Source organism: Semicossyphus pulcher, unplaced genomic scaffold (assembly GCF_022749685.1).
Source record: "Semicossyphus pulcher isolate SPU_LCO1_2020_fin unplaced genomic scaffold, fSemPul1.0.p SCAF_12, whole genome shotgun sequence".
Classification (NCBI taxonomy): Eukaryota; Metazoa; Chordata; class Actinopteri; order Labriformes; family Labridae; genus Semicossyphus; species Semicossyphus pulcher.
Genome location: NW_027211626.1, coordinates 6,093,512 through 6,106,118, shown reverse-complemented (window position 1 = coordinate 6,106,118; position 12,607 = coordinate 6,093,512).

Below are 12,607 nucleotides of genomic sequence, written 5' to 3'. Positions count from 1 at the left end.
CTCAGACTACAGCAATTTTAAAATCCAGTTTTAATGATGCACATAAGGAGAAACTTTACAGGTATTCTTCTCCTTAATCTCAAAAATGCTACAAGATATGAGCGTATGGCATGTCACTCACTGCTGGATATATTTAAGATAATCGTGAAGCGGGAGCATCGTACCACCTCACATGATCTTGTATGGTCACACGTGACTTCACAAAGAAGCAGATAGAACTGCAACCCACTTCTGGATGTCTGGATGAGAAAATGTCCAGGAGACACGTTTAACACAGTTTGTCTTTTCTCTAGCAAGAACTGGAGGTGAGATTGTACCAGTTAGTTTTCTTTCAACAGTAGCATTCTAGCTAGCGTTAGCAAGGGCTGTGACGGTACTGAATTTTTCTTGCTGCAGTGAAACACTAGCGCTAACACTAACCGCCTCCTCAGCCCGCTGCTGGAGTATGTTTTGTTTTTTTCACCACAGCGTATCCCCCAGACGGTACAACATAATTCCACATGAGTGAACACAGCATGAGTGGTGGCAACGCAGGTTTATTATCACTACTAAGTTTGTGTCCTTAATTGTTGAAATGAAATCGGTGGTTCACACGTTAGTTGTTGTTGAAGCAGCGAAACAAGCATGCCGTGAGACTGCACACGGCTTGTCTGCGCACAGCTCGTCTGCACCGATTAGATGTGCAGAGGGTTGAAACAGTGGCCTCTGACCGCCAGGTTTCTTTTGCTAATTACTGTGATTTTTAAAACAAGTTTGTTGTTCATAATGTATCATTATGAACAGTATCAATTTCCCAGTTAGGGATCAATAAAATCCAACCATCCATCCATCTATCCATCCTGGAAAAGATGAGGTGCATCCCTGGGACGTATGGATGGAGAGTTTACTGCGTCCCTTTAGATTTGAATGCGCCAGAGACGCTGGACGGGTACCTCGCAACATCACTGGGTTTAAAAATAAAAAAGTGGTGATGACAGTCACTGGGTCCACCCCGCGGTTGGCGTCACATAACCGTGGTACTGCGGTCATGCAGTTACCGTCACAGCCCTAGCGTTAGCCTCAGGGCTAGAATGTTTACAGCTGCTATGAAACAGTCAGCAGCTCCATATCCTTCTCTGCCGCGCTTTCTTTTCTCTCATTGGCTGTCGTGGTCCAGCTCAGACAGTAATCATCTAGATTTTAAGACTTATAAGACTTAACTATGAACTCTGTTTAGTGTTATCGGGACGAGTCACGAAACCTTGCGGGAGGTTTAAAATTGGATCCCTCACATTCCCAGATCATCTGGGCCTAACATCATAACCGACCGGGGGCCAAACTGGATTCCTCCCCGCATGTCAGGAGGGGTGAGTCGGGTAAAAATCGTCCTATCCTCCTGCAGTCTAAGCTACTGTTTATAGAGTTTTCCTCACTATCGTCTCCAGTTACTGCTCTTTCTTTCTTATTTTAAACAAGAACTAAATCATGTCAAGTCTGATCTGCTCTTTTGTCCTTTTAAAATAGTTTGTGAACCACAAGAATCTTGTCTTGTCGTCATAAAAACAGTTAAATCATCTTTTTTAATCACACATGACTCAAAGTGTCCTGTTTTTATACTTGTTTGGCACCAAAATATAACAATGTTACTGCAGGCAAGAAGCTTGTTCTGAAGTCATTTTAATAACAAACAGCAGAGCGGCTTTGTGCAGTCAGAAGATCCCGGAGATACGGAGCATAAAAAATAGTTTTCCCAGGTTCTCTTAAAAAAATCGGCTTTATATTTCACCATAAAGTCCAATTTTAACGTCAGTTGTGCAAGTTTTTTATGGTTTCAGCTGTGATTTTATACCAGAATGAGCCACATGAAACACAGCTGGTGTGGAGCTGCAGGAGCTGGGGAGGTTGTCGATGGGTCCGCAGAGTTTGACACCTGGTGCTGTCCGACCACGGGAACAAAAACGCTACAGCTGCTTCTGTGGTGTTGCCCAGGAGGAGGCGAGGAGCAGCCCGGAGACATGTTAAGATTCTGCTGAATCGTCTTTTTGAAGTCAGGACTGATGATATACTGTTGTCATGCAGTTACGGGTTCAGTAAATCCAAGGAATGCTTTTGCGGTATATCATCGTGATTCTCCGGAGAAGCTTTTTCGTTGGGTCATAGAGACACATGAGTCACTCTGACAACATTTAGAAGACACAGGACATAAAATTTGAGTTCAAGTGTCTCGAGTGTAGTCTGAACTAAAAAGCACGCTCGTTTGGTTTTGTTCCTTTATTGTCGTTTCTCAATTCTGCATAAGCTGGACGCAGCGAACCGTGAACCTGTTTACTTACACGTCTCTCTCCACGTGAGTGTTGTAGCAGTTTGCGATGGTACATAAACACGCTCTAAATACCAGGACAGATGCACATATGCAAACACACTTTTTCTCACAAGCTAAAGCTCCTGCAGTTTATTTTGTCACTGAAACTGAAAACCACAACACAAACAATATGCCTCGGGCTTCAGTCCCAACCACATGTTTAATCTTCGACAAAGGCAGTGACACACAATACCTCCTTTTTCTCCGTTTATCCCTCTTTTCTTTTTTTAGCCTCTTTGGCTCGAACATTAATCGAAGCGTCCGCACACAGTCAATGTTCTTGGCTTGTCCTTAAACCCCCGATCCATTTGTGCGATAAAAATACGCGTTAAAGACACATGGAGCTTGTTAATATTTCATCAATCGTTCGCTCATGTGTCAAACTGCACAAGTGTTTTCCACTGCAGTGATCGTGTCTGTCATCGACTGGTTTGTGGAAACGTTTGGTTTCTCAGCGCTGGGAGAGATGCTGCGACAGGTGAGCGAGTGCCAGAAACAGCTGAAACCAACGCAGACATAAATCACCATGTGCTAAGTGAATACCAACCATCGCTGCATGAAAGAAAAACCATTTAATAGAAATTTCATTCAACATAGTTTGATGAGTCCTGGAGATATTTAACATGTCTGTCAATGCAAGTCATTTCTAGTAATTGCAGCATCAGAGAGAGGCCGTCTACAGCGGCGCCATTAGTTTGATACCGTTTGATATGTCGTTTCATTCGCACACAAATATTTCTGCACGTGCAACTGAACCCGTGAGTTTTCGGCTCTTTAACCTCAGCTTTTTTTCCTGTTTATTTTTCCAAAAATAAAGCGTCTTGGCTGTTTTTTGGCAGAAGAAACTCGCAGTAAATATTTGGAAATACAAAGAACACGTTCCCTGGCCATAACCACATTCAGCCATTTAAATTTAGCCGTATTCTGTGACACTAACACGCCGTCTAAAGCTATCCAAATGTTCGTACTCCTACAGAGAGATGTATTTACATTTTGGACTAAAGATCAGAAACTCATAAAGGCTCAAGAAAAGGTCGAGAAAAATGATGTTTGCTGAAAAAAAGAACACAATTCTCCTCCCAGCCGAACCTGCAAATAATCCATCCTGAATCTACTTAGACTAACGAAAGCTTAGCGTGAATCGATCGTTCAATCAATCATTACTTAATGAATTTACCAAATACACTGTTCATCTCATGTTCCGTAGACGGATCAATTATCTTGGACTCGTGGTGTAATTGTAAAAAAAAGCCCTTTCCCTCAGTTGTAGCTTCATCTTTCCCCTTTCCCTTTGCCACCCCCTCTTTAAGACAACCCCCCACGTCTTTCTATTCTCAGTCGTCCGCTGAGCCGTAACACCACAGCTGCTGTCTCTTTACTGCTCTCCATGCCCAGGTCATTACATAAAACACCTAAAGAGCCTTTAAAGAGAGAGTTAAAGCTACAGCTGTCAATCAGAATGTCAGAGCAGCTTAACGTGACTGTCACTTTTACGTGCACTCTTTGTAACTTAGCAGGCTTTTACAGCAGCTCAGTGTGCTCGGGCACAGGTCTGACGCTGCAATCAAAGGTCTATTAATCAGAGCGCGGAAACGGCACCGGCAGAGGAGCGAAGACAGAGTATCTTGTCCCCTTTCACGCGGACAAATACGAGATATTGTTACATGCTATTCATCTTGCACGGCGCCTTTGAAGTGATTCCCCCAGCTGGGATGTAGAAGGTGATTTTTCATTAAGGCGTAAATGAACATGAAAGGGATTATGTGTACGGATCAGCTTGCATGTGCACTGATTTTCAGTCACACGTACACGTGCAGGCAAACACACAAAGACTAAAAAAAAGTAAGGGATGTTTATTTTACACCCCTGAAAAATGTGATAGAAGATGGTGACAAAAAAAACACATGTACAGGAAGATTGAGGGCAGAAAAAACAAATCCAATTCCAGTTATAATTTATAAAGAATTTACCTCAAACATAGTCTCACTTTCTCTCTACAGTAAACTCAGTAAATACTCACTAAACACCAAACTGCATGAACACATTTTACAGATAACAGTGCAAATTATATTTCAATATGCAGGAATGGAAATTAACAGTCAATAATAAAATGTAGCTGCACTCAGCTCAGCTACAGGTTTTCCTCTGCAACCGTGCAGGGGCTCTACTCGCACACATGTACATGCCTTCTAACTTTTGGCTCATCATTGATTGCATCATTGCAACTTTAACTTACTCAAAATGTTACAACTGTCAAAGTGTTTAAAATGACATCATATCACAAGATTGATGGATGATGTTTCCTCAGAGTCTAATGTACGTATACAAGCACATCGTTTAAAAAATAACACAGGAGGGTGGTGAGCAAAAAGAGCACACAAAGAAAATGCCTGAAACATGAATCTCACTTTTACATACCTGTAGCTCAAAGTAGCTTCAACTCTGTATGACACGTTTTACAGATTGTGCAAATTATACTACTATCTGAGTGAATGTGAATTCTGTCTAAAAACAAAATGTACACTCTAACAAATGCTGCTGTATTAGAAACGAGCACTGTTTTCGTTTTCCTACTGTGATCTCCATGCACAGTTTATTACAGTAAATTGTGATCTTTATTTCAAAAGTAGCTGCATTCGACCCAAGTACAGGGTTTCCTCTTTGACTGCGCAAGGGCTCTGCTAGCACACGCATGCTTTAGGCTACAACTCTCTGCTTATACTGAACTTTAACATACTCAAAGTGTTACCTTGGCACTCTCCTCACACTTTTAAGATGTTAGCAGTTATTACAAACTAGTAAAATTCGACAACATACCTGAAAAAAGGAAGAAGTGACAGGCGATGTTTTGTGAGTAACATCAGAAGTCAAATGAAGAAAAACATGATTTCACCTTTTTACGTGTGCAGACAAAAGCAATCGATCAGAAGCTATCAGACCACTTTAACAAGCTCAGACAGACTCTGTTGCAGTTTAAACTAAACAATAAAGAATCAATTAAACATTGATGAACACACTTTAAACCATTTTTAACGTGTAGTCTTACAGTTCATGATTGAACCCGTTTTCATGAACATGTTTATCACACATACCAAGAGTTTGTGCTGCGTTTTAACTTGTAACAGACTTTGAGTGAATTATTTTCCAAATTGGCAAATACTTAAAGATAAAGATAAATCTGTATTTGTTTTATGAAAAACTAATTGTGGCGTTAGAAACTGTTAATGTGTGTTTGTGTGACGTGTGTTGACATGGTGGTTTGTTGGCCTGCAGTTATTTGCCTCTGCCCCCTTCATTCTTAATGGGCCGTGTGATCCTGGAGGCCTCTTGTGGGCTCGCTGATAGCAACATACGTACGTCATTAATGTTCCAACAAGGAGCGGAGAGGATGACTAATGAGTGCAGGACGTGAAGGAGAAGACATGTCAGAGGAGGGACAAAAACAGGAAGCAGAGTCGGTGACAGGTGAGGAGAGAGGACGGCAGAGGGACGGATGATGCAGAGGAAAGACAAAGTAACAAGAGGTGAGGGAGAGAAACGAGCAGCCAGCTAAAGGTTTGTTTCCAGAGCTGGATTTGATTAGTGGCTGTAACCGGCTCTGGTCCTCGTTAAGACGCCGCAGCGTGGAGGTGAAGCAGAGAGACGGGGGAGGGGGGGCTCTTTCTGGGAGTGAATCAGAGACCTGTCCTGCTTTAAATTCATCCTTCAAACTAAGGTTACCATAATTCAGCAACAGCTTCTGATCTGATTGGTGTATCCACTGTGGGATTCACGGCCTTTACTGGTGTAAAATATGTGTGTTAGAATAAAGCGATCTTCACCGGGGAGCTAAAAGGCCTCACCTGCTGTAAGATGTGTTGGTATCTTCATCAATGAGGCAAAACGGCTGGAACGAAGACGTCTTTATTTTCTCCTCTGTGCTCCATTTGTAGAGAAATATTGAGATTTATTTACGCTATTAAGGTTTTAATTTCTTTTGTGTTCTGCTCTCTGTTCACCACACTACAATAATAGGATATTTTTCACATGAGTCGGTAAGACGACCAATTTAAAGACGTTTACAGGGTTTATCAGACATTCATGGTCTCCAGAGGATAACTTCTAATGACTTTGGCGATCGCCTGACTTCCTGTAGAGCTGTTATGAGGCTGACATCTGTGATTGTGTGTGAAATATCGTAACAACTATAGAATTGATTTCCACTACATTTAGCAAAGGCTTTCATGTTCCCCCGAGGAGGAATTTAAATACCTTGTGATGAGGTGTCTTTTTTGTCCAGGTGAGTATTAACATCAGACATTGATTTGAGGACACTGGGTCACATGACATGGAAGCTATTGAAAAAAAAAAAACATTCTCCATTTTCCATAAAAATGTTGATATAAAATATAAAAAGCCAAAAAAACAAATTTCCTCTAGTGTCATAATGACATTAAAATGCGAGTTGAACCAGTTGATTTATGACCAAAAAACAAAAAAATGTACTCACACTCCCATCATCCTCGGCTGTTTTCAGGCTAGCATTTAGCTCAAAGCACTGCTGCGTCTAAATATCAGGGCCTGTGTCCACTAACTGTGTTTTTTGAGCTGGCAGCACCTATTTTCTCTAAACCAGCTCAACCTCAGCTCAAAAACGCCCTCGGTGTCAGCTGTTATTTGTCGCTGTGCTCGCTGCGCTCTCAGTTGAAAATACTACGCTCGTCAGTGTCACTTCTCCCTCACTGAACAATCAAAATAAAGAAGGGGCGGGTCTTCCGATATCAACTTTGTCAACAACAATGGTGGAGGAGAAGCTAATCCTTTTGTTCTATCGAAGATGCAATTTCCAGGTGTAGAGCTGCTGCTGATGCCAGGACACGATTCCTCTATTGTTTTTGTCTTCTTTGTAAAATTTCCTTGAATTAGTATTAAGCATACAGAGAGATTTAAAGCAGTCCAACTGTCACTACCGAGGGAAGCGGAAGTGCCACAAGAAAACTTTTGTAACCTAGCAACAGTAAGCAACCGGTAAGAAGCGCTCTGAAGTTGAGGTCGTGAGCGCTGCCAGCGCTAAAAACCTTATAAGTGGACACAGGCCCTGATGCCTGTTATGGCTTTAAATATGTGAACTCAGTATTGTTTCCAGGTAGGACTGCAATCAGACTGGATCGGATTATTTTACTGTTATTAAATATGATATAATTGCATTAGGAAATATTGGCTTGAGGTACGATATTTGCTGGGTAGTTTACAGAAAGTTAATGCTCAACAGGGGAATGATCTCTGGTCCTTGGTGCTCACAGACACGCACTCTGATAAATACACACAATGATGTCCAAAATATGACTCATGTTTGTTCTGGAAATAGTTTTGAACAACTGTGGGCTGTTTTATCATTTAAGAAACTAGAAAAATCCACAATGTCAGATATTATTTTTGAATCTAGAGAAACCAGCAGGACCAATGGATGCTGTTGCATTATGGGAATGTTTTAAGCATTAATGTTGCTTCTTTATAGTGTAAGATAAGTAAGCCCATGTTTAACCTACAGGAGTTTCATACGGCTCATGTAACATCTTCTGCAGCCATGAAGAAACAAATTACCGTCAAGCCGAAAACAAGTCAGGGGATTCTTTCCTGCAGGAACAGAGGATCCAAATCATCGTCCAGCAGCAAAGAATCACTGCGAAGCGCAACTTGGGATTGATGTCATGCTTTAGCGGAAGAATATTTCTTATTTATAAGAAAAAGGAAGTCTTTAAATTGTCAAAAATGAGAGTAAGAAAGTTCATGGTGAGGGTTTAGTCCAGGGTGGTCTTTGAAGTAGTCAACCACAACTGCTCTTTTCAACTTTCTCCACATGTGGCCTGACCACTTGAGCAACACTGACCACAAGTTTTATGCTTTAAAGGTCATAAACTGCTAACATGTCACACCCTCACACCTATTCTCAGCCTGCCTGCCCTGGCTGACACACCAAGGAGTCAGTGGTCTGCTCGAATCAGCAGGTGTTGGCAAACTGTGCTTTACGTAGTTATTACACTTTAATTGGGAGCTCATTTGCTTCTGTTGTGGCAGGAAAAGCGTCAGAATGAAGTCCATACTCGAAAGGTTGGTACACATCTTTGGAATAGAAACAGATGAATAGTTCCTCTGTCTGGTGGTGAAATAAGATCAGTTCCCTCTACACTTCAGACGACAAAATGACGGATGAAAAATAGTCAGATTTCTGCTTTTAACTTCCCAAACCCACAGAGGGTCGATGTTAAAACGCTCTGAAGTCTTTGGTGTTCTGCGTTCTCTTTGCCAAACAACAATAAGGGGGTGTTTTTTCACACAGGGGAAGAAACAGAACCAGTATAGTGAGGCTTTACAGGGTTTAGAAGCTTATTCACGAGCTTACCTCCTCTCCCTCCTCATCCATCTTCCTGCAACAATGACTTCACACTCCTGTCATGTCCTCATGGCTACACAGAAGTAAAGTATTACTGTGCTAACAGCATTCACAGTGTTTTTCTCTGTAAAACGTGCACGCGCTTTGTGTTTACTCGTTTTTATTGTTGCATTTTCTGCACTGTTGAAGACCACTGGAGTTTAAAATTCAAATCAGGACAGTCTGTTTTGTTCTGATCTGATTTTTGGGGGTTAAGGTTTAATTGTAATTAGTTCCAGATCATGATATTATTAATGTGGAGATTTTTTTCTCTCTCCAGTTTGGCCTCTGTACCTGTAAGAAGGCCAACTTTCTTTAGCTTCAGGGTCTCTCTGTGAAGAGTTATTTCTATTGACAACAACAACATAATTATATTATGATAACATGAAGAGTAAATTTGGTATAGATTAAAACATTGTAAGCCTTGACGTTCAGGTCTTTTTTTAATTGATACGTTTATATACGTTTGCAGACATACAGACAGAAAACAGAGCTTTCATCCAGGCCGAAGGTTTAAAGATCAGTTCCTATTTGTCACACGTCCAATCCGTTTGGTCATGGTTCTTTCCATTTCTTACTTATAATTCCCCATCTAGGCATTTTCCAACCGCATGAACTGAAAGAAGAAAGAGTACAACATTTCTTTTGTGCTTTCAGTTTGTGGGGATGGCAATGGCTTGGAAAACAATGTAAAAAGGCTAATGTGAAAACAAAACTTCTAACACATTAACACCCTCTTATATTTGTTTATTAAACCTTTATTTTAACAGAAATCACATCAAGATAAAAAAAAATCTCTTTTGCAAGGCGTCCGGGTCAAGACAGCAGCATGAAAAGGAACAAACATTATAACAAGCAGAAATGACATTAAACACTGAATTAGCAGCTTTTCATTCACAGGTCATAATCCCTTTTCTGTCTAATCTTCCTCCCTGTTAATAGAATAATCTAGTTTAAAGCTCCTGTGAGGAGTTTTTCGCTGGTTATGAAACAGACTGAAATTAATTCTGATGACTCTTTATGACCTACAAAAGCAAAGCAGACCATCAGCGACAAGATTGATTATTTCTATATAGTTATTTTTAATGCCTGAAGCTGCTGGCGGGGGGGTAGGTATCAGATGAAGTGTTAAACTGCAAGCTGCCTTTGTTTGAGTTTAAGTGAGTGATACATATGACTGTTAAAGAAAGCAGGATGAGATTTTTAAAGTTATTATTATTATTATTATTATTATTAAAGGCCCCAAAAAAGGAGAAAAAAATGACATTTGTCTTATTTTTACACTTCTGTCCAACGTGGTAATTTGTGAGATTCAAAGTAGCTGGTTTGTAGATATTGTAATCTTTATAGAGAGCCATGCTAGCGGTTTCCTGTCTTTATGCTAACCTAAGCTAACTGGCTTCTAGCTTCATAGTTAGTTGACTGATGGATGTGGTATTAATGATTTATCTTACTTTTTAAAAAACACCACTTAAGCATGTACAGGACAAACTCAGCGAAGAGATAAGAGGTACGGCTTTGTCCACAGGGGGCGCCAAAATCAACACAAACCGAAAGTTCCTCACAGGAGCTTTAAAGTGTGTCTGTATTTTATACCAAGAAAGAGGAACGAAACATTCAAAGCATTTTACCAAAGACCAATTCATTCATGTGCTGTGCCGTACATTTCAGATACTGCTACTTAACTTCAATATTTTCTGCTACTCTACATGTACTGTATATATTCCATTCACTTAATTAATTAATTCAGTCATAGGAATGAGAAAGAAAGTGCAGGTTTAAGGAATGACAAACCTGATGTGTCCACCTCACTTAAAGATATAATCTTGAAGATTCTCATGTAAATAAATGTCTGTTAAGTCTATGGCCCACTGATGAAAGCCTTTGCATTTGCAGTATTACAGACTGGGTGTCTGTGGCGACTTTCGTGATAAAAATCACAAGCGGAGCCCAGTTAGTGACGCGTTTTCCATCAGCCAGCAGTGGTTGGTCTGGCAGAGAGGGTAGGCGGAGCTAAGTGGCTACTTTTCCCCTCTCTGCAAGTGTTGCAAGTAAACAGTAATTTACTATGGCTGAACCAACAAAGAAAAGATCGATGACTACAGATACAACTTCAACAATAAGTGACAATCCAAAGATAAAGAAACAAACTCGACGCTCAGATGAAGCAAACAGTCTAAAAAGGAAAGCGACCGTCAGCGAGGAAAATCAAGAGTTACAACCGGAGCCAACCGTGGACGTCACACATGCAGCACTGTCTGGATATCTGGGAAGTGTGCTGCCACAATTACCGTTTATCACCAAAGGTGCCGCCAAAGAGAAAGATCAAGATTACAACTTTAAGGCTGCAGCTGAGGAGTCAGTAGGAAACCTAAATAAGAAGAGTGGTCATATAGTATGGTCTTAAACAGTAACCAAACAGTAAAGGAAAAACTGATATTTAGGTTATATTTAAACAATAGTTATATATGTTTTAATGGATCTGTTTTAAGCTTTGATATCACCTTTTTTTCTTTAATTCTTTATTTATAACTGTGCAGTTACAGAGAGCATATGGAGTCTGCAGTGAATTCCACGTCTTGATGCCCTTTGCTTCTCAGTATCCCTCTCTTCTTCAACAATACACATCTTATACTGAAATATGCACCCTGAAAAAGACAGATAACAAAGATGTACATGAACATGTCTGGAGACGGTTCAGTAAGTTATCTAAATTTCAAAGCAGAGAATTAAAAAGAAAAATATTTTTAAGTTTTCCTCTCAGTGTGTGTGAGAAGCCGCGGAGGTTCCCAGTGTCCCTGCCTCTGTTAACCCCAGACTCCCCACACAAAAGCACCTTTGTGTCTGAGGTCTGTGTGTGCCCTGAAAAGGTTTTCAGGAGGTGAATGTGAAATAAGGTTCTCTCTCTTTTCTTCTTTTTTTTAGCAACCATTTCTTTCACCTCCTCGCTGGATGCCATTAACAAGGAATCAGGACTATTCAGGAGGTGTATAATGGTCAAGAAGCTGCGGTAATCCGCTGTTCACATGTTGGCTGAAATCGGAGCTTTGACTGGAACTGTACGTCTGTCTGAATGTGGGTCTGTGTGGCAGCTATTCAGCTACTGTCGCTTTCACTTCAGTCCCATTAAAGAGGACTTTCAGAATAAAAGCACAGAGACCAATCAGTGACGCGTACCTCTACTTTTCACCCCTTTTTTTAGTCATAACACTTAATAACGGTCAAACATGCAACAACCGTTTCTACATTTATTATGTGACAATGATACAGAACTGGAAAACACCATATTTTCTTCAATTATAAGACTCACACACACAATTCAGTACAAAATATAAGGCGTAGAGCTGCATGGACGACATCCTAACAGGGGTTTTTGTGTAAATCCTAACTAGGCTGTAATGGGCCGGGGATGATGTTAAGGCTTTACTGCAAGGCACCCCGCAGTGAGCATGCACACATTAAAACCATCTGCTTTCCAGACATGTCTAACAATCGCAGCAGGCCTTCGTATGCCGCCATTACCACTGTTTTTGTTTCACTGGGCAAGGTGTAGTGACGAAAACATTCTACCTGCATTTTAACACCTAATAATCAAATGAAGAATCTAGCACCCAGATAAAACCCTCGGTGTTAATCCTCCTCTTTGATGCGTCTCTTCCTTTCCATATTTTACATCCCCTCTTCTCCTCCTCTGCTCGTCCTGTATCTCTGTTATCAGGTGAGGCTGGTTAGCAGGTCCGTGTCGCGCTGTGATTTTGATAAGACATGTCTTGTTCCCAGGCCTGCACGGAGAAGCTCCATGCAGGTAACCTTTGATTGGCCGCCTGCTGTCAATCTGCCTCTAACCAGACCTC